Source organism: Sapajus apella, unplaced genomic scaffold (assembly GCF_009761245.1).
Source record: "Sapajus apella isolate SASKATOON/1434 unplaced genomic scaffold, GSC_monkey_1.0 scaffold7, whole genome shotgun sequence".
Lineage (NCBI taxonomy): Eukaryota > Metazoa > Chordata > Mammalia > Primates > Cebidae > Sapajus > Sapajus apella.
In genome coordinates this window covers 15,998,990-16,019,321 of record NW_022436947.1, presented here as the reverse complement: position 1 = coordinate 16,019,321, position 20,332 = coordinate 15,998,990, and positions in this window count along the sequence as shown.

The window sequence follows — 20,332 nt, the reverse complement described above, 5'->3', positions numbered from 1 at the left end:
CTTGTTTAGTTCTTCCTTCAGGAGCCCTTGTAAGGCAGGTCTTGTAGCAATGAAATCTCTCAGTAATTGCTTGTCCCTAAAGGATTTTATTTCTCCTTCACTTATGAAGCTTAGTTTGAAATTCTGGGTTGAAAGTTCTTTTCTTTAAGGATGTTGAATATTGGCCTCCATTCCCTTCTAGCTTGTAGGGTTTCTGCCAAGAGATCTGCTGTGAATCTGATGGTCTTTCCTTTGTGAGTGACTCGACCTTTCTCTCTGGCTGCAGGATTTTTTCCTTCATTTCAACCGTGGTAAGTCTGATTATTATGTGCCTTGGGGTTGCTCTTCTTGAGGAGTATCTTTGTGGTGTTCTCTGTATTTCCTGGGTTTGAATTTTGACCTGGCTTGTTAGGTTAGGAAGTTCTCCTGCATAATATCCTGAAGAGTGTTTTACAGCTTGGATTCATTACTCCGGCCACTTTCAGGTATGCCGATCAAGGGTAGATTAGGTCTTTTTACCTAATCCCATATTTCTTGGAGGTTTTGTTCATTTCTTTTCACTCTTTTTTCTCTAATCTTGCCTTCTTGTTTTAATTCATTGATTTGGTCTTCAATCTCTGATATCCTTTCTTCTGCTTAATCAATTCGGCTGTTGAAACTTGTGTATGCCTCACAAATTTATCGTGCTGTTTTTCAGCTCCATCAAGTCATTTATGTTCTTCTCTAAGCTGAGTTTTCTAGTTAGAATTTCATCTAACCTTTTTTCAAGGTTCTTAGTTTCTTTGCATTGGGTTAGAACATGTTCTTTTAGCTCAGAGAAGTTTGTTATTACCCACCTTCTGTAGCCTGCTTCTGTCAATTTGTCAAACACATTCTCTGTCTTGTTTTGTTCCATTGACGGTGAGGAGTTGTGATCCCTGAGAAGAGGTGTTCTGGTATTGGATGGTTTCATTGTTTTTGCACTGGTTTCTGGCAATTCCTCAAGGATCTATAAATAGAAATACCATTGCACCCAGCAGTCCCATTACTGAGTATATATCCAAAGGATTATAAATCATTTTTCTATAAGGACACATGTACACATATGTTCATTGTGGCACTGTTTACAACAGCAAAGACTTGGAACCAACCCAAATGCCCATCAATGGTAGACTGGATAAAAAAAAAAGTGGCACATATATATCATGAAATACTATGCAGTCATAGAAAAGATGAGTTTATGTCCTTTGTAGGGACATGGATGAATCTGGAAACAATCATTCTCAGCAAACTGACACAAGAAAACCAAACACCACACATTCTTATTCATAAGTGGGTGTTGAACAATGAGAACACAGGGTCACAGGGTGGAGAACATTACACACCAGGGCTTGTTGCGGGGTGGGAGGGGTTGGGAAGTGATAGCAGGGGTTGGGGGAATTGGATAGGGATAACATTAGGAGAAATATCTATTATAGATAATGGGGGGATGGATGCAGCAAACCACCATGGCATGTGTATACTTATGTAACAATCCTGCACAAGCTGCCCATGTACCCCAGAATTTAAAGTATTAAAAAAAAATACCTCATCCTAGAACGGAATTCAGAATAAGTGAGATCCATCTAGAGCTTCAAAAATAATTTAAATATAAAAATATTAAAATAATCTCATTGTGTTTCTCCTATATTGATGTAGTCCACAACAGATTTCTCAGGGCATTACATTATAGAATGCCCATTACTTTGTTGTGGCACAAGTTTGCAGATAATTCTGACTGTGCTTGCTGAAAGAGCCCCAAATTATCTGAATGTGTGATTTATGTGAATTGATTTGAGTCCAGAATATAAGCAAAGTGAAACTCAAAGCTGAATGAGGTTGATAAAAAATAATAATAAAAGCAAGTGTTCTCAGTTTGAATTGTACTTTATTTGTTAAATTGAAAAAATACATGGGTTACATTTTGAAGCATCAGTAGTGAAAATCCATAACTGAACTACATAAATTACAAATTGATTTAGATGAACCAGGTCTGGCTCTAATGTCTAGCATACATGATATGCTAAAGGTGTTTAATGACCCATGCACAGATGTAGCAGTGAGAGACTTTAACAAAATTGGCATTGGCTTTTATTAGATCTCACATGGTCAGATAGCATTTATCTGATGTGAAGAATGGACTCAGTGAATTATCAAGTCAACAGATGCTTTTTTTTTTTTTTTTTTTGATGTGGTAAACCTCTTTGTATTTATAATAGAATAGCTCACTGGAGAAAACCTCTAAAATTTTGCTGCAAGGTGAGAAAATATCAGGCAGAGACATGTTATTAAAAAGAGAAAATACATCACTTTGAACTCTAAACACTTGTTCTTAACACATGATGCCTCTTAGAGCAAGAAATAAGATGACAGATGTATATGATTTATAAAACATAGTCTTGTTTAGGAAAACAAAGTGATAAAATTGAGTTGATGGATGTAGTAGCTGTGAGACAAAATCATTCTATGTCTATGTTAGCCATATGCAATAAAAACTCTAAAATAATGTCCTCTATGTTTTATACGCAGTAGCTGGTGCTATTTATATTATTCAGTCATTTGGTAAGTAAATCTTTCAATACTCTAAATCATTACTGTTGATAGTCAGGAAATTGAGAATTATGATTGCTAACTCATAGGAAGGTTTCAATTGTGTGTGTGTGTGTTTTTTTTTTTAATGTAAACTAAAGGAATGTTGTGGTAGGTAGAAAAATGACCCTCCAAACATGTCCATATCCTAATCCCTGAAAACCCTTAATATGTTATCTTACATGACTGAAAGCATTTAGTAGATGTGCTTAAACTAAGGGTCTTGAAAAAGGGGAGATTATGTCAGATTATCTGGGTGAACCTAATGTAATCATAAAGGTCCTTATGAGTGAAAAAGAGATTCAGGAGAGGCAGAGAAAGAGATATGACAACAAAAGTAGAGGTTTCAGTGATTTAATTGCTGGCTTTTATTGAAGATGGAAAGGGCCCATGAGTCCAAGAATAAAGATAGCCACTAGAAGCTGGAAAAGGCAGGGAAACTAGTTTTCCTCTAGAGTTTCCAGCATGAATGCAACCCTGCTGACACCTTGATTTTAGCCACTGCAAAATATTTTTTGCACTGTTTTAAGCCATTAAACCACTAGATTTGTGGTAATTTGTTACAACAGTAAAAGGAAACAAACGTAGTCATTTGCCTTATGGCTATTGTTGTATTTTGCATAAAGAAATCTCTCATATTTGTCATCATTGTCCTGCCGTACACTGGAATACATGGAGAATCATCACAGATACGTGCACTTAAATATTTGATATATCAAGTTCGACATTTCAAGTCTAAGCTTAGGCAATGCCTGTGTGTGCCATAATATTCTGTTCAGAAAATTTGTCAACACTTTTTCTGAACATGCTGTGCAATGCTACCAGGAGACATTTTTTGTTCCTGATTCTTGTATATTTTTTACTTCAATAAGTGAAAGACATTCTTTGTGGTCAACAATTGAACGTAGGTGAATACCAACAACATTCTCCAAATTCACACTACAACAACAAATAACACCTGTTTCCGATGGATGCATGTTCTTTGAAAAACAAACAATATTTTTTCTACCCTTAAAAAAATCAACTCAAAAGTAACTTAAAAGCACCAAATGTGTAAGTGTAAATATACACTTTCTGGGGTTTAAATGTTAGATTGCAATTAATGAGTGAAAATAAAATGTATTTTTTTAAATTATTGTATAAGCTTCACACCACTTGGCAATAAAGATGAAATTATTTAAAAAAATAATAAGATGAGTGTTCCCTGAAGTTTGCTAAGAGAAGTTATTCCTAGGAAATTCATGGAAAAAATGGAATTTATGTATTTGGCAATCAATGCATGCTGGCTTTGCCCTCTTTAAATTTCACAATAATATAGTAAGTCCCTGATAAGGCTGCAAGTAAAGAATCTTGTCCAAATGTAACTAAGCCTTTCTTTAAGATATTTAAACATGAGTCACTTTTATCTATTGACTCTAAAAAGGTATTGAGCTAAATGATGATCAAACTATTCTCTAAAATTCATGGCAAACAATATAATGTAGTCATAAACTTGGAATTCCGGAAGGCATCCTTACAATTATTGTGATAAGACGTAATAATTTCGATCAGTTCTATCTTGAGATTATCTTCTTATTCACATTCTAGAGTCGTAAAAACTGAAACACGGGTGGGTTACATACCTCTTCATGATTATCTTATATCTGAATAGTGAAGAATAAAACCAGTTAAAGCCCTTGTATGCTCTAATATCTTGTTTTTTGTTTTTTGTTGTTTTTTTTTTTTGTCATTTTGAAGTCTCTATTGTCTGTCATCCTATATTTTTTGAATCACGTGAGTAAAAAGCTTTCATTTTATTTTAAAGCAAACAAAATTCCAGGGAAAAGTGAAAAGAAGCATATTGTGTTTCAAGTGGCTTATGTGTCTCCTGCAATTGTCAAAGTAGTCCTTTTCAATACTGTCAATACTGTAAATTAGGGAATGTGATTAATTTGTTGTGGTTTTGAATAGAAAGTTAATACCAAAGCAGGCAGTTATAATTCATACACTCTAACATAATCAACAATCTGATGGTAACATTTTCTCTATGTGTATTGCAGAGCTTAATTTTCAGTCTTCATACAATTTCCATGATTTCTAATTCAGCATTTTAGAATCCTAATTAATTATTTAGTTAGCATTTTTACTGTGTTCAGTTGAATGCTTAATTGGTCAAGAAAGGATAGCTAGAGTCCAAACACTATATGTTCCAGATGTGAAAATCAGCAACTTTTTATATAAGCAATTTGCAGATTTTCTGTGGTTCAAGGCAATGACAGCCATATCCTGCTTGCAGGAGGCAAGTACGGATGGCAGCCTTGAGTCTGTTTTCATTCAGGTCCATCATATTAAAGTGCTGAAGTATAATAATGGCTATGACAGTTAAGATTGTTTTGCACCAGCTGACTTTATTATTATTGCAAATATGAAGCTTAAACATTGTACCATATATAGAAAGTTCAGGGAGATTTGCAATAGTATAATATAGTACTTGCTAGTCATAAGTGACCATTTGTATAAGATAAAATCATGATAATGGTTTATAAATACATAATAAAGATACTTTCCATATGAGTTTTTATAAGACTTGTGGTGCCACAAGCAGAATTGCTGAAAGTGACCCCACATACTCACCTTGTGTTGCTTACAGATTAGCTACCTGAAAGTAGGAATTCCCTTACCAAATTCATCTTCCCATAGGCCTGGGGCTTCCTCTCCAATAGAGGGATTTCTTGAGATCCAAGATCTCCATGTGTCGAAATACTAATATTTCTAGAATATCTTTGGAAATTGATGGACCCTAAATTCATCAATTTATTTATTCCTTCTGTGATGACACTGTTTCCCTATACTTGTTATATAAAAAATGAGACTCACAGTAGAGAAGACTCAATGATTTAACAGGCTCAGAGATTGAACACTTTTCTCTGTGGAATGATAGGAGGATAAGGGGCTCCTAAATCTTTGCTTGCTGACCTTGGTCATACATAAATTTTCTCAATAAAGTCTATTCCTTAACTCACGTTATACATTCTGAAATTCATCCAGACTTCTGTTGCACTACAGATAAAGATGAAGAAAGGATATAATTTGTATGGCAATACTTTTTGTGATAGTTCAAAATTTAAATTATAGTTTCTGTGTTGAAAAATAGTTACATATTGACTTTTTAAAAATAAATGTTATTGTGAATATTTAAGGTATAAACATGTTGTGGTATACATAAGATAGTAAAGAAATTACTATATTGAAGCAAATTAACACATCTGTCATCTTAGATAGTTACCCACAGTTTTGCTTTTGTGGCAAGAATGACTAAAGTCTACTCATTTAACATCAGTCTCTTACACCGTACAATTTTATTACCTATGATCCTTATGCTATGTATTAGATCTGTAGACTTCTTTTTCTCTGTATATTTAATTTTTTTTGTAGATTCTACATGTAAGTGAGATCATGCACTGTTTTTTTTTTTTTTTTACTGCATCTTGCTTATTTCACTTAGCATAATATTCTCTAGGCTTATCCAGTTTTGACAAATGGAAACATCTCATTTTTATTAGGTGTGAGTAATATTTTATTGTATATATGTACCACGGTTTCTTTATCCATTCATTCACTGATGAAAACTTAGGTTGTTTACATAGCTTCACTATTGTGAATAAGGTTTCAATGAACATGGAAATGAAGGCATATTTATGAGGTGGTTATTTCATTTCCTTTGGGCATATGTCCAAAAGAGAGATTGCTGGATCACATGTTAGTTCTCTTTTTAATTCCTTTAGAAGTCTCCATACTGTTTTCCATAATGGCCATGCCAATCTATATTCCTACCAATAGTGTGTAAGAGTTCTCTTTTCTTTACACTCTTGCTAATATGTGTTGTCTTTAGAATTTTTGATGATAGCCATTCTAATGGGTGTGAGATAGTATCTGATAGTGGTTTTGACTTGCATTTTCTTGATGATTAATAATTTTGAGTACCTTTTCATATAACTGTTGGCTATTTTATGTCTCCTTTAGATAAATGTCTATTCATGTCTTTTGCCAATTTTTAATGAGGCTATTTCTTCACTCTTTAGTAATATAAATTTTTATATATTTTGAATATGAACCATATGTTAGATATATGGTTTGTGAATATTTTTCCCAATCTGTAGGTCATTGATTCATTGTGTTGATTTTTTCCTTTGCCATACAGAAGTTTTTAGTTTGATGTGGTCTCCTATATTTATTTTTGCTTTTGTGGTCTGACCTTTTGGTGTAATAGCCAAAAAATTGTTTCCAAAGCCAATATCCAAGGGCTTTTTTCCTATGTTATTTTCTAGAAGTTTCATAGTTTTTGGTCTTAAATATTTAGGTCTTCCATCCATTTTGAGTTGATATTTGTTTATTATTTAAGATAAAGATTGAATTTCATTCTTTTGCATGTGAACCTTCAGTTTTCCAAGTACCTTTGGTTGAAGAATTCTCCTTTTCCCATTGTGTCCTTGTCAAAAATGAGTTGACCTTATATGTTTGAATCTGTTTCTAGAATTTTAATCTAATCTGTTCCACTGGTCTAAGTGGAAAACATTCTCATTCAAAATGGAAGAAATTGGCCTAAACAAAGCTGCCAGAGGCCCCATGCAAGTCTGAAACCCGGCTGGGCAGTCATTAAATCCACAGTAATTTCAAACCAGGGAGTCTGTTGCCTCCAATTGTGTTTTTTCTTTCTCAGAATAGTTTTGGCTATTCAGGTATTTTATGGTTGCATACAAATTTTAAGGTTTTTAAAAATTTCTGTGAAGAATACCATTATGATTTTGATGGGAGTTACACTGTATCTGTATATTGCCTTGGGTACTATGATTACATGAAAAAATCAATTCATCTGATCCATGATCATGGGATAGCTTTCTATTTATTTTTATATTCTTCAGCTTCTTTCATCAATGTTATATGGTTTTCAGTGTAAGAATCTTTCATTTCCTTACTTAAATTTATTCCTTGATATCTTACTTTTTGACACTATAAAATGGGATAATTCTGTTGAATTCTTTTTCAGTTAGGTCATTATTTGTGTATTAAAATGGTACTGATTTGGTATGTTGATTTCATACCCTACAACTTTACTGGATTCACCTACTAGTTCTAACAGTTTTTTATATAAAAGTAAATCAATAAAAAAGATAGTTTCTCATTTTTTTAGTTGGGGGAAGATGAGGCAGTTGGCCTTAAGTGAAGACCAGCATTTAGCAATAGCACTATGTCATATTATTCATTGTTGTATTTTCATGGAAAAGAAACATAAAATAAAATATCATGACAAATGTAGATTTAAACAATTTTATGACATGCTTTCTTTCATTGAATAAAAGCATTCAATATTTTTGAGTAAGTTTTTAAGCCTTGTAAAATCCTCTTCAATGCCTTATATACATTATTCTAAAACTTTTAGATTAAGCCCATAATGCTAGCTATACGAAATTGCAGTCAGATTTTTAAAGGACATTATTCAAAATGACGCTATACTATATGTAAATGACCAAGTGTAATGTGCTGTTTGTCACAGGTGGCTGCACATTCTGGTTTGCTTGGGACAGTTCTGGTTTCTGTCTATTGTTTCAGCAACCATCTAGTTGAACATTTGTCCCAGATTTTCATATTTTAACCAAGATTTTTTTTCAAGTAAATAGTTGTTTTAGAATAAATCAGAATAGGTGTGGTTAAAACACAAAACATCTTATTTCTAGCTTTTTTTTCATGGTCTCATTGTCTACTTCTAAATTTGGGTTATTTAAGAAGATTGCACACAAAGATGGAAAGGCTCCATTTATGCATTTATATATTGTATGATTCCATTTTCACATTGCTATAAAGATACTATTGGAACTGGGTAATTTATAAACAAAACAGTTTTAATTGACTCATAGTTGAGCGGGCTGTAAAGGCATTAGGAAACATACAATCATGGCAGAAGGTGAAAGGGAGGCAAGCACCTTCTTCACAAGGTGGCAGGAGAGAGAGAAAGAGAGAGAGAGCACAGGGGAAACTGTCACTTTTAAACCATCAGATCTCACGAGAACTCCCCACTGTCATGACAACAGCATGGGGAAAACCACCCTCATGATCCAGTCACCTCTTGCCTGGTCCCTCCCTCATCATATGGAGATTACAATTTGAAGTGATATTTGGGTGATGGACTAGAGCCAAACCATATATAATTCCTCCCTTGGGCCCTCCCAAATCTCATGTCTTCACATTTCTAAACCAATCATTGCCTTCCCAACAGTCTCCCAAAGTTTTAACTCATCCAGCATTAACTCAAAAGTCCAAATCCAAAGTCTCACCTGAGATAAGACAAGTCCCTTCCACCTATGAGCCTGTAAAATCAGAAGCAGGTGTTAGGTACTTCCAAGACACAATGGGGGTACAGGTATTGTGTAAATTTTCCCATTCAAAATGGAAGAAATTGGCCAAAACAAAGCAGCCACAGGCCCCATGCAAGTCTGAAACCCAGCTGGGCAGTCATTAAATTTTAAAGATCCAAAATCTCCTTTGACTCCAAGTCTTACATCTAGGGCTCTCACTGTTTTGGACCACTCCACCCTGTGGCTCTGCAGGTACAGACCCCCTCCTGGCTGCTTTTATGGACTGGTGTTGAGTGTCTGTGGCTTTTCCAGGTGCATGGTACAAGCTGTAGGTGGATCTACCATTCTGGGGTCTGGAGGATGATGGACCTCTTCTCACAGCTCCACTAGGCAGTGCCCCAGTGGGGATTTTGTGTGGGGTCTCCAGCTCACACATTTCCCTTTCACACTGCCTTAGCAGAAGTACTCCATTAGAGATCCAACCCTGCACCACACTTCTGCCTGGATATCCAGGCAATTCCATACATTCTCTGAAATCTAGGTGGAGGTACCTAAACCTCAACTCTTGGAAGCTCAACACCACATGGAAGCTGCAAAGACTTGGGGCTTCCACCCTCTGAAGCAATGGCCCAAGCTGTACCTTGGCCCCTTTTAGCTATGGCTGGAACTGGAGTGGCTGGGATACAGGGTGCCATGTCCCAAGGTTGACCCAAGGAACCATTATTTCCCTCTTAGACCTCCAGGCCTGTGATGGAAAAAGCTGCCTCTAGGATCTCTAAAATGTTCTGGAGACATTTACCCATTGTCTTGGTGATTAACATTTAGTTCCTCACTATTTACACAAATTTCTATAGCCAGCTTGATTTTCTCCCCAGGATTTTTTTTTTTTTTTTTTTTTCTGTTAAATGTAATGGCAAAACCCACAATTACTTTTGTACCTACCTAAACCAGATGATCATATGATCAGACTGCCAAGTTTCCAAACTTTTATGCTCTGCTTCACTTTAAAACATAAGTTCTAATTTCAAACCACCTATTTGTGAACACCTATAATGATGCTTTCAGGAAAAGCCAGGTCACCTCTTGAATGCTTTCTTCCAAATACCCTAAATCATCTCTCTCAAGTTCAAAGTTCTGCAAATCTCTAGAGCAGGGGCAAAATGCCACCAGCTAAAACATAGCAAGAGTGACCTTTGCTTTAGTTCTCAGTAAGTTTCTCATCTCCATCTGATTTCAGCCTTGTCTGTATCATTATCAGCAGTTTGGTCAAACCACTCAACAAGTCTCTAGGAAGTTCCAAACTTTCCCACATATTGCTGTCTTCTGAGCCTTCCAAGCTGTTCCAACATCTGCCTATTAATATTTCCAAAGTTACTTATACATTTTCAGGCTATCTTTATAGCAGTGCTCCTCTCCTGGTACCAATTTCTTGTATTTGTCCATTTTCATGAAGAACGATATGATAGATGCTATTGTCCTGGCTCCACCAGTGCAAAAGGAACTTAAAAAATTTTTCTAGTTTTCTTTTAAATACTGTCTCAAATACTTCTTTTTCCTATATATTCATTGACTGAAAATATAGATGTAGAAGCTCAATTTGTTAAAAGTGAAACAGTTACTATGCTATTGAAATTTCAGTAAAAATTGACCATGAATGATACAACTATTTTAACAACTTGGCAAAGCAAAGCTTTGTAGTAAAAGAAATATTTGAACTAATTTAAACCTATGGAGCAGGAGTATAGTTGGAATTGGTTTTTGAATACACGTAAGTTTTAATTATATTCAAATAAGATGGATGTTCTACTAAGGGACATAGAAGCATGACGTTGTTAACATTTATAACTTTTGCCTATACACACCTAGAGTAAATAAACTAAAAAAATTATGGCAAAACTGATGTTGAATGAACCCATATACAAAAGCCCAGCATGACAGTATGTGTAGCCTTTCTTTTCACTTTCTATAATACTCCATGCTTCAGGTGTAGGTACAACTCATTTTATGAGTCTTGCCTTGTGAAAATATTTATTGAAGAAATGTACTTTGATTGGAGATGAAAGGCAATAACTGAAATGACTTATGCTTAATAGTAGTTTTTTTTTTTTCCAAATTCCAGGGACTTCAGCACGTAGAGATATTTTCATAATTTAAAAATATGTGAAGACTCTTCAATAGAATTTATTAACAATTTCATATTTGTTGACTATAAAATGCTATTTTGAGAATAAGCATAGGCAGTTTTATCAAAAATAATACGACCATATTTAAAATGTATTTATATTAACATCATTGGTATTGTATTAGAAACAGATATGACTAAGAAACTGAATAAAGTATGTAAATATATGCCCAGGTGAATTTGTTTGCATTATTTTTAAAAGCTTAGAAAATTAATAAACACTTTCAAAAATTTTCTTTAATGTAAATATGTAGATATATTTAAACATTTTTAAGAAATATGTTTATTTCGAAAATATTTTAAAATATAACTCTTTTAAGGTCTACCAATATAATAAAACCAATGGCTAGTCAGTAAAATTTTTTATGAAATTTTATTTTATAATTATTTTAGTAACCCCATTCACTATAAAACTTTCCCAATTTGGCTCAGTCATTATTTTTACAAGAATTGCTTCTGTAACATTCCTTCTATACTATGCTGTTGGAGCTCCTACTAATGAATGTGGTGGATTCTACCACTGGCCAGTATACTCCCAGACCCCTTCTTCCTTATACTCTTTCATTGAAAAGACCAGAGCCAAAGCTGCTAAATGTTTACTTCCTAAGCCTCTCTTAAAGGTAAAGCTTGCCAAGTACAGTTTTAAAGATGAAATGTTAAGTGGAATTGTGTCGTTGGAACTTTTGGGAAGTTCTTTCTTTCATGATGAAAAGAGAGACCCAGCTGTTGGTTTTTCCATCCCTCTTCTTTCTGCTACAAACTGAAATACAACGAGAAGAGCTTTAGCCTTCATTTGGATTTTAGTAAAAGGTCAAGATAACATCAGGGATGCATCTATGACATCTCTGAGACACAGATCTGGTGACTGTTAGCTGCCCCCCTCCAAATTTATAATTATGTGATAGTACAACCTCAGCTTCTTTAAACTGAATCCATGGAAATATCTAAGTGCTAATACTTTACTTAATATAAACACACATAGAGTATGTGGGTGATGAAAATATGGCAACAAAGAAAAATGAAAATGCCAAGTAAAATAATACAATTCATCTCTCTCTGGGTATCTGTTCACCAGGAGGCATAGTAACAAAAGATAGTAAATTTTTCACTTGGCACATATAAGTTTTTGAAAAGATGGAATAGAGGAATCTTACATCAGAGTATTTCACTAGAGAGGAAATGCAGAGAGGCTATTTTCTAGTGTTTCCCTCCTCCTGCTTCCCATGAGATCACATGATGTAAAACACATATGGAGATAATCACCTCTTTCCCTTCTGTGTGATGATGTCCAGCCTCTGGGTGGCCAGTCACTAAGCCATATCCTATACCCTGTAGTATGTTATTTGATCCACGTTTAAAAATGGAATGGTAATGCTGTTCTGAAAAGCAGGCAGGATGTGGACCAGGAGAAAGAGGAAAGGAAATAGTTGGAAGAATATTCCCAACATAGAACTTCTTCTTTATTTAAAATTCCAAAGCCTTTTCTGAGACTTCTCATACTTCTTCCTATTTTTTTCTTTAGATGATAGAACTTACTTCTAAATAATGCCATGATACTATATTTATATGATTCATTTCTTTGTTATCTTTTACTCTCTAATAGTTTGTAAGCTCCATGAATTTTGTCATCATATATTAATAAATTGCAGCCATAGTGTTTTGCCCTACTTTCTTAGATATTAATTTGTATTAGACCCAGATTCATCTTTTGGAGATTTGGTCAGCTTGGACTTAGTCATGTTGGAGATAATTACAGGTGACAAGGATGATTTTTATCTAGTATTCTGGTGGTTAGGAGCATTAAATTTAGAGTATTTTTGAATTCAGATTCTCACTCTGACATTTATAATTGTGTGACATGGTGAAAATTATTGAATAAATGTAAAGTTTTTTTCTCATCTACCAAATGATTCTACTAATAATATCTATATTTATGGTTGTTGTAAGTAATATATACAACAACATATATAAATCATTTTTATGGTGCCTGGCACCCAGTAAATACTTGCTAGTTATTTTAATCAGTTCAAGCTGCTATAACAAATTACCATAGATGAGGTGGCTTAAACAACAGAAATTTATTTCTTATGATTTTGGAGACTGAAAAGTCCAAGATAAGGTGCCAACAAACATGGTGTCTGATTAGGACAGTCTTTCTGATTGCATAACACCTTCTTCTCTTTGTGTCCTCTATGGTAAAGAGGAGAGAGAGAGAGAGAGAAAGAAAGAGAGAAAGAGAGAGATAAAGCAAGTTTTCCTGTCTGTTCTTATAAGGGCACTAATCCCATTCATAAGGGCTCCACCCTCATGACCTCATTAACTCCCGAAAGCCCCACCTCCTAATACCATCACATTGAGGATTAAGATTTCAACTTGTGAATTTCAGGGGGACATAAATGTTTGGTTCATAACTATGGTGTTTATACCCTCAGTGTCTAATGAGAAGGAGAGTAAGCACTCTGTCTTAATGTGTATAGCTTTTAACACAAGTCAAAAAAAATTGAAAAAATGAATGGGAACTTGTTGTGAGGCAATTAATAAATGAACAATAGAAGGATGCCACTACCACCTCTAGGCCTTCTGGACAAAGAGATCAGGCAACATGAAGCTCAAGGGTTAAGTCACATGATTACAAACTGCTACCTTGAAGGAGGTGCAGCCACTGCCTGATCTTGATGACAAGATAATGATAAACGGACAACAAATACCCTGCTTTCTTCCATCTTTTCACCTTCTATCATCCCATTCGAGGAATCCAACTAGAAGTCAAGTGATAAGAGAAACTTAAAAGTTCAGCTCATGATATCAGCTTGCCAGTTGTACAGAGCATTAAGGGACAAGGCAAAGAACGGATCTGAAGGCGAATAAGCACAGACTCTGGTCTGTATTAATTATTATTGTTAGAATTATTATTGCCAAGATTTCAATTATTATTGCCTTCTCCATTCTATTATTAAATGAAATTCAAAGGATTTTTCTTATTTCCTTGGGATCACCTACAAATTACCTTTCATATTATTTCATTTTAAAGTGGAAACCATACTTACTAGTTTTAGTATAATCCATGTTGCAAAGTGCCTCTCTCATGAAAAACACTCCTGTTCCAGGAATAAATGAGATTGAATCTATAAAACCATATTAGTACTTTATAATTAAACCTTGACCAGTTAAACTACTTAGCAGTTCACGTACATACCCCTAATTTCATTTTACACTTCCCCATTTTAGAATAAATTACTATTTTTGTGCAAAGCAAATGAATGTTCCATTTCCATTACTGATTCTTTATATCAGAGAAATTGTGTGATGAAGGGTTATCGGAATGGTTTCTAACATTTTTTTCTCTTTATGCTCTTTAGCAGTTTTTACAAATAAATGATTCCTTATATCCAGATACTACTCTATGTGTGTTTTTCAAAAGCTAATTAATTTTAACCTTAGTGAGTAATATTTTCTTAATCTCATTTGAAATATTATCTGTGAATTTAAATTCTGTTCATTGAACAAATAGAAAGTTTCAAGAGTACTCCCCCATCAAACACTTTCTAATTCATAAAATTTTATGTTGCCTTCAGAAAAGAAGCCTTATTTTTTCATTTTAAAATGTTTTTTCAGGATTTCCTCAAACATAATTTATTTTCAAATGCAGTACTATTTGTACATAAGACATTCCACTATAAGCCCTCTACCTCTCCAGGTTTTAAATAAAAGTCTGACCTAAAAAAGACACATCTGAATATATTACATTTCTCAAATTCCTCAGCTGTTCATAATAAATAGTGGTTGTGTGCTTAAAACTTTTGCATATTGAAAACTTATTTCATAATGTTATGATCAACATAGTACACAGTCCCTCTGGCATTTAGACCCCCTTTATTTTACTCATTGCACAAATGCATTGGTTATAATTACGAGGCTCTTGTGTTATACAGCAGATACAGAATTTCAAGAATAAAGAGGTAGAAATAAATAGGAGTTCCAATTTCTTCTATTAAATTGAAATTTATAAGACTGATATTTTTTAGAACAACTACAACCCATATTTATGCATTTATTATAAATGCATCTCCCTCTAAAGGCTTTTTAATTCCCTTCTTTATTTCTACTGGGATATTTATAATACCAGGTATGTTTTGAATATTTCCAGAAAATTGTCCACTGTTTCAAACATTACTGGTAATTAGTGATATATAGTGCAACATCTTTCATCATCCTTTTACCATTACAATTACCATAGCTGTATTTATAAGATAAAGAACAGAGAATCTGAATATTGCCTAGGTACAAAGCTATGGCTAAGCAAGAGTGTTTCAAGTAAAGCCAGGAACACAGTAATTAAAGACAAAATATAAGGCCAAGGCAAGGTCATGGATAGAAAACAGGTTTTGATTTTTTATTTCTTAAAGTAAAAATGAACCAAGAGGAAAAAATCTAGAATGTAAGAAATGTGTGTAGTAAAAATCAGTAAAATGTTCAAGAGCAAAAGCATGAATATTATTAGTAGAGCATGTAAGGGTCTATGTTGTAGGTTGCTCTGGAAATTTTTTTAGCTTTCTCTAAGTTTGGTTAAAATTTTATATATTGATGAGCAGAAGTTCTGCAGAATGATGAGATATTCTGTGTCCAGCTGACATAATGAAGATTTTGTGAAATCACATGTATTTGTAGTATAATCTATGTGGATTCTGCCAAGAAGAGGAACTGGTTCCAGTTATTCTGTTGCAATGGGAGGAGAATCAATCCAATTCTTAAAGAACCAATTGTTTTATTTTGTTTTTACTCTTTGTGGTTCATATACTCTGCAGAGCTGTCCGATAGGAATAGAATGTGAGCCACAAACGTGAACCACATATTTAATTTTAATGTTTCTGGTAGTCACATGGAAAAAAAGTAAAACAAATAGGTGCTATTAATTATAATAACATATAATATTTAATCCAATATATACTACATATCACAATTTAAATATGCAATCAACATAAAAGTTATTAATGAGGTATTTTTACTTTAAAAAGTACTAAAATATTCTGGTAATTTTTCACATTTTAGTAGTGACTCAAAGTGGGACAATCAGAGTCCAGAATTCTGTGATGAGTAACTAATAGAAGAGGTAGGCCACTCTGGGATTAGTGGTTCAGTAGTTGTTTGGCAGATTGTCACATGTCAAAATCGCCTTTAAAAAAAAGCAGTTAAAATCTGCTGAAATTCAAAGAAACACAGTGGAGAGCAAGTCCTAATGATGTTAGAACATCTTTACTAATATTCTTTCACAAATGACACTCCAAAATTATGTGAGCTATCTCGGTGTCTTCTGGTTAATCTCCTGCTTACTTCAGCTAGTTTAGGTTGCGTTCCTGTCAATTGCCATATTTGTTTGCTACAACTGCAATAATCGAATACCACAGATTCAATGACATAAACAACAGAAATTCATCTTCTCATAGTTCTAGTGGCTAGAGGTCAAAAATCAAAGTGCTGTTGTGAAGTTTGTTTTCTTCTGAGTCTTCTCTCCCTTGCAAATAGGCATCTTCTGTCTACGTCTTCGCCTCGTGTTTTCCTCTTCGTGCACGTCTGTGTCCTAATCTTTTATTTTTACAAAGATTCTAGTTAATATTGCATTGTAGTTCACATAGATGACCTCATTTTACCTTAATTACCTTTTTAAAGATTAAGTCTTCAAATTCATAGTCACATTCTTACGTGGTTAGGACTCCTATATAAAAATTTGGGGGGGACACAATTCAGTCCACAACGCTTAGAAAAAAAAGTCTTGGCAAGTATACTCTCCATGGAAGATACTGAATTTATGCCCAGCTTTGTGGATGATTTTACTTTTGAAACTTAGATTTCTTAATTGAATGAAAAAACATGTCTATAACATGTATTCAAATAAGAAGGAAAGTGTCAAGAACTGATTATATTTTATAATACCATTTTTTGAAAGATATGCTTTCAAACAGATATGGCTCCAGAAAAAGCACAATAATTGTGAAAGCTGTTAAAAGTGTGGCCTTTCAGGGATTGTTAAATTATCAACCTGGACAAGAAAAATAAGAGCAAAAAGTAAAAGTAACCATCGACTATTTGAAGGCCTGCCATCTTAATGAAGGTATTAGATTATGAAAAAGAAGATCAAAGGGAAGGAGATATAAGAAGGCACAATTTAGTTCAACATGAGAAAATATTTTATTCCTAAGAATTGAAGCTTCCTTGGAATAAGTCATTCATAAAATCAAGTGTTCAGAAAATGAATTATCATAAATCAGAGATTTCTATGACTATTTTCTATGCATACATTCATTTTATAAATAGCTATAGAGAATCTTTTATGACTTTTTGGTACTGCTTTAGGTAACAAGACTTCATCATAAAAACACATGTTTCAATAAAGTTGGTTAACTAGTATAATTTTAAACAAATTGAACTAGATAAACTTAAATGTCTCTACTATTTCATTTTGTGATTTCATGAACTTAATCTCTTTTTTTAACAACTTTTTTGAGTAATAATATACATGCAGTAAACTACATTCATTCAAACTCTACAATTTAATGAGTTTTACAGTTATACATGTCCTCTAAACCACTGAATTGAGTACAGATTATTTTCAGAACTTCCAAAAGATTACCTGTGCTTCTTTGCTGCTCATTCTCCCTGGGCTCTGGCCCACGAGAGGATCTAATTTACTTTTTATCATTATAAACTTGTTGTAACTTTATGCAAATGAAATCATACAGAAAGTACATGTTTGTGTCTTCGTTTTTTTTCACTTGGCATAAAGATTTTGAAATTAATCAATTTGTAGTCACACTAAGAAATTTCTTCCTTTTTAAAATGCTGAATGGCATCCCATTACTATACAGATTTATCACAATGTGTTTAGTCAATCAAATGTCAATGGACGTTTAGATTGTTCCTTTTTTTTCCTCTTGTTGACTAAGCCACTGGGAGTATTCATACGCAAATTCTTATTTTGACATATGTGTTAATTTCTGTTGGCAAATACCTAGGAGAAGAATGACTCAGCATTATGGTAGCTATATTTGTAACATTTTTAAAAAACAACTTCTGAAAAGTTTTCATCCATAGTTGCATCATTTTATGTTTCTGACAATCAGTAAATGAGTGTTGCAGTTGATCCTTGGCAAACTAGGTACTGCCAGTTTCTTAATATTTGCAATTCTGATGAGAATGTAGTATTATCTCACTGTGGTTTTAATTGGCATTTCCCTCATGATTAATGATGTTGATTGTTGTATAAAATTCTTATCCAAATGTATATATTATTTTATGAAGGAGTTGTTCAAATATTTGTCAGTTGTAAAATTTGAGCTGTTTGCCTTCTTACTGTTTATTCTGTTAATATAGATGTATTGCATACATTTTCTCCCATTCTGCAATTTGCTGTTTAGTTTTCTCAATGGTGTCATTTAAACAGAAAAAGGCCTAAAATCGGATACAGTAAAATTTATAAATTTTAAAGGTTTACATTTTATTGACCTACCTATTTTACACAATTTTCTCTGGTATTTTCTCATTTTATTTTTGCTTTTATTATTTTTAATTAACATAAAATAATTGTACATGTTCATGAGGTACAGTGTGATATTTCAAAACATGTATAAAATTTGCGATAATCAAATAATCAGGGTAGTTAGCATATCCATCACCTCAAATATTTATCATTTCTTTGTGTTGGGAACATTGAAAATCCACTCTTTAACTTCAATGGCAAAAAACGCAATTACTTTTGTGCCAATCTAAGATAAGATAATGTAATCTGCGAATGGACAGTTTGACTTCCTCCTTTCCAATTTGGATACTCTTTTATCCTTTCTCTTGCCTAACTGCTCTCACTAGGACTTCCAGTACTATGTTGAATAAAAGTAGTAAAATGATCATCATCATCTTGTTTCCAGTTCTTAGAAGAAAAGCTTTCAACAATTTTCCATTTTGTATAATATGGGCTTTTGTTTGTCATATATGGCCATATTTTGTTGGGGTATGTTCCTTCTATACCTAACTTGTTGAGAGCTTTTATTATAAAGAAATATTGAATTATATAAAATGCTTTTTCTGGATCTATAGAGATGATTCTATGGTTTTTGTCCTTCATTGTATTGATGTGATGTATTATGTTTATTTATTTATATATGTTGAATCATTCTTGCACCTCTAAAATAAACCTCATTTGATCATGATGAATGATCTTTTTAATGTGCTATTAGATTCATTTTGAGAGAATTTATTTGAAGATTTTTGCATCTTTGTTTTTACAGGGATATTGGGCTAAAGTTTTCTTTTTCTGTTGTGTTCCTGTCTGGTTTTGTTGTCAGGGTAATGGTGGTCTTATAGAATGAGTTTGAAAGTATTCCATCCTCTTTGACTTTCTGCAATGATTTGAGTCTGGTTGGTAATAGTTATTCTGTAAATGTTTGGTAGAAGTTAGCTGTGAAGCCATTAGGTCCTGGGTTTTCTTTAACAGAAGGCTTTTTATTAATGCTTGTGTCTTATTACTTGTTATTTGTTTGTTAGACTTTCTAATCATCATGGTTCATTGGTAAGTTGTATATGTTTAGGAATTTATTCATTTCTTCTGGTTTTTCTAATTTATTGACATGTAGTTGTCATAACAAGCCTCTAATAATCTTGAATTTCTGTGGTATTCATTGTAAAGTCCCCTTTTTCATGTCTGATTTTGTTTATTTGGATCTTCTCTTTTTTTTTTTCTTAGTCTGGCTATAGATTTTTAAAAATTTTGTTCTCAAAAAAACAACTTTTTGTTTCATTTTTTTTTGTATTTTTGTCTCAATTTTATTTATTATGCTCTAATTTTCATTGTTTATTTCCTTCAACTAATTTTTAGTTTGATTTTCTCTTCCTTTCTAGTATTTTACAATGCATTGTTAGGTTGCTCATTTGGTCTTTTTATTTTTGATATATTAATAAATGTTTATTGATATAAACTTTTATGTCAGTAGTGCTTTTGTTGTATCATATAGGTTTTGGTATTTTGTGCTTCTATTTTTATTTTGCATTTTCTTTTTAATTTTATTAACTCATTGGTTGTTCAGGCATATGTTGTTTAATTTCTGTGAATTTATACAAGTTCCTCTTGTTATTGATTTCCAGTTTTATTTCATCATGGTCAGAAAAGATATGTGATATTATTTTAATTCTTTAAAAAATATGCTGTGATTTGTTTTGTGGCCTAACACGTGGTCTTTCCTGA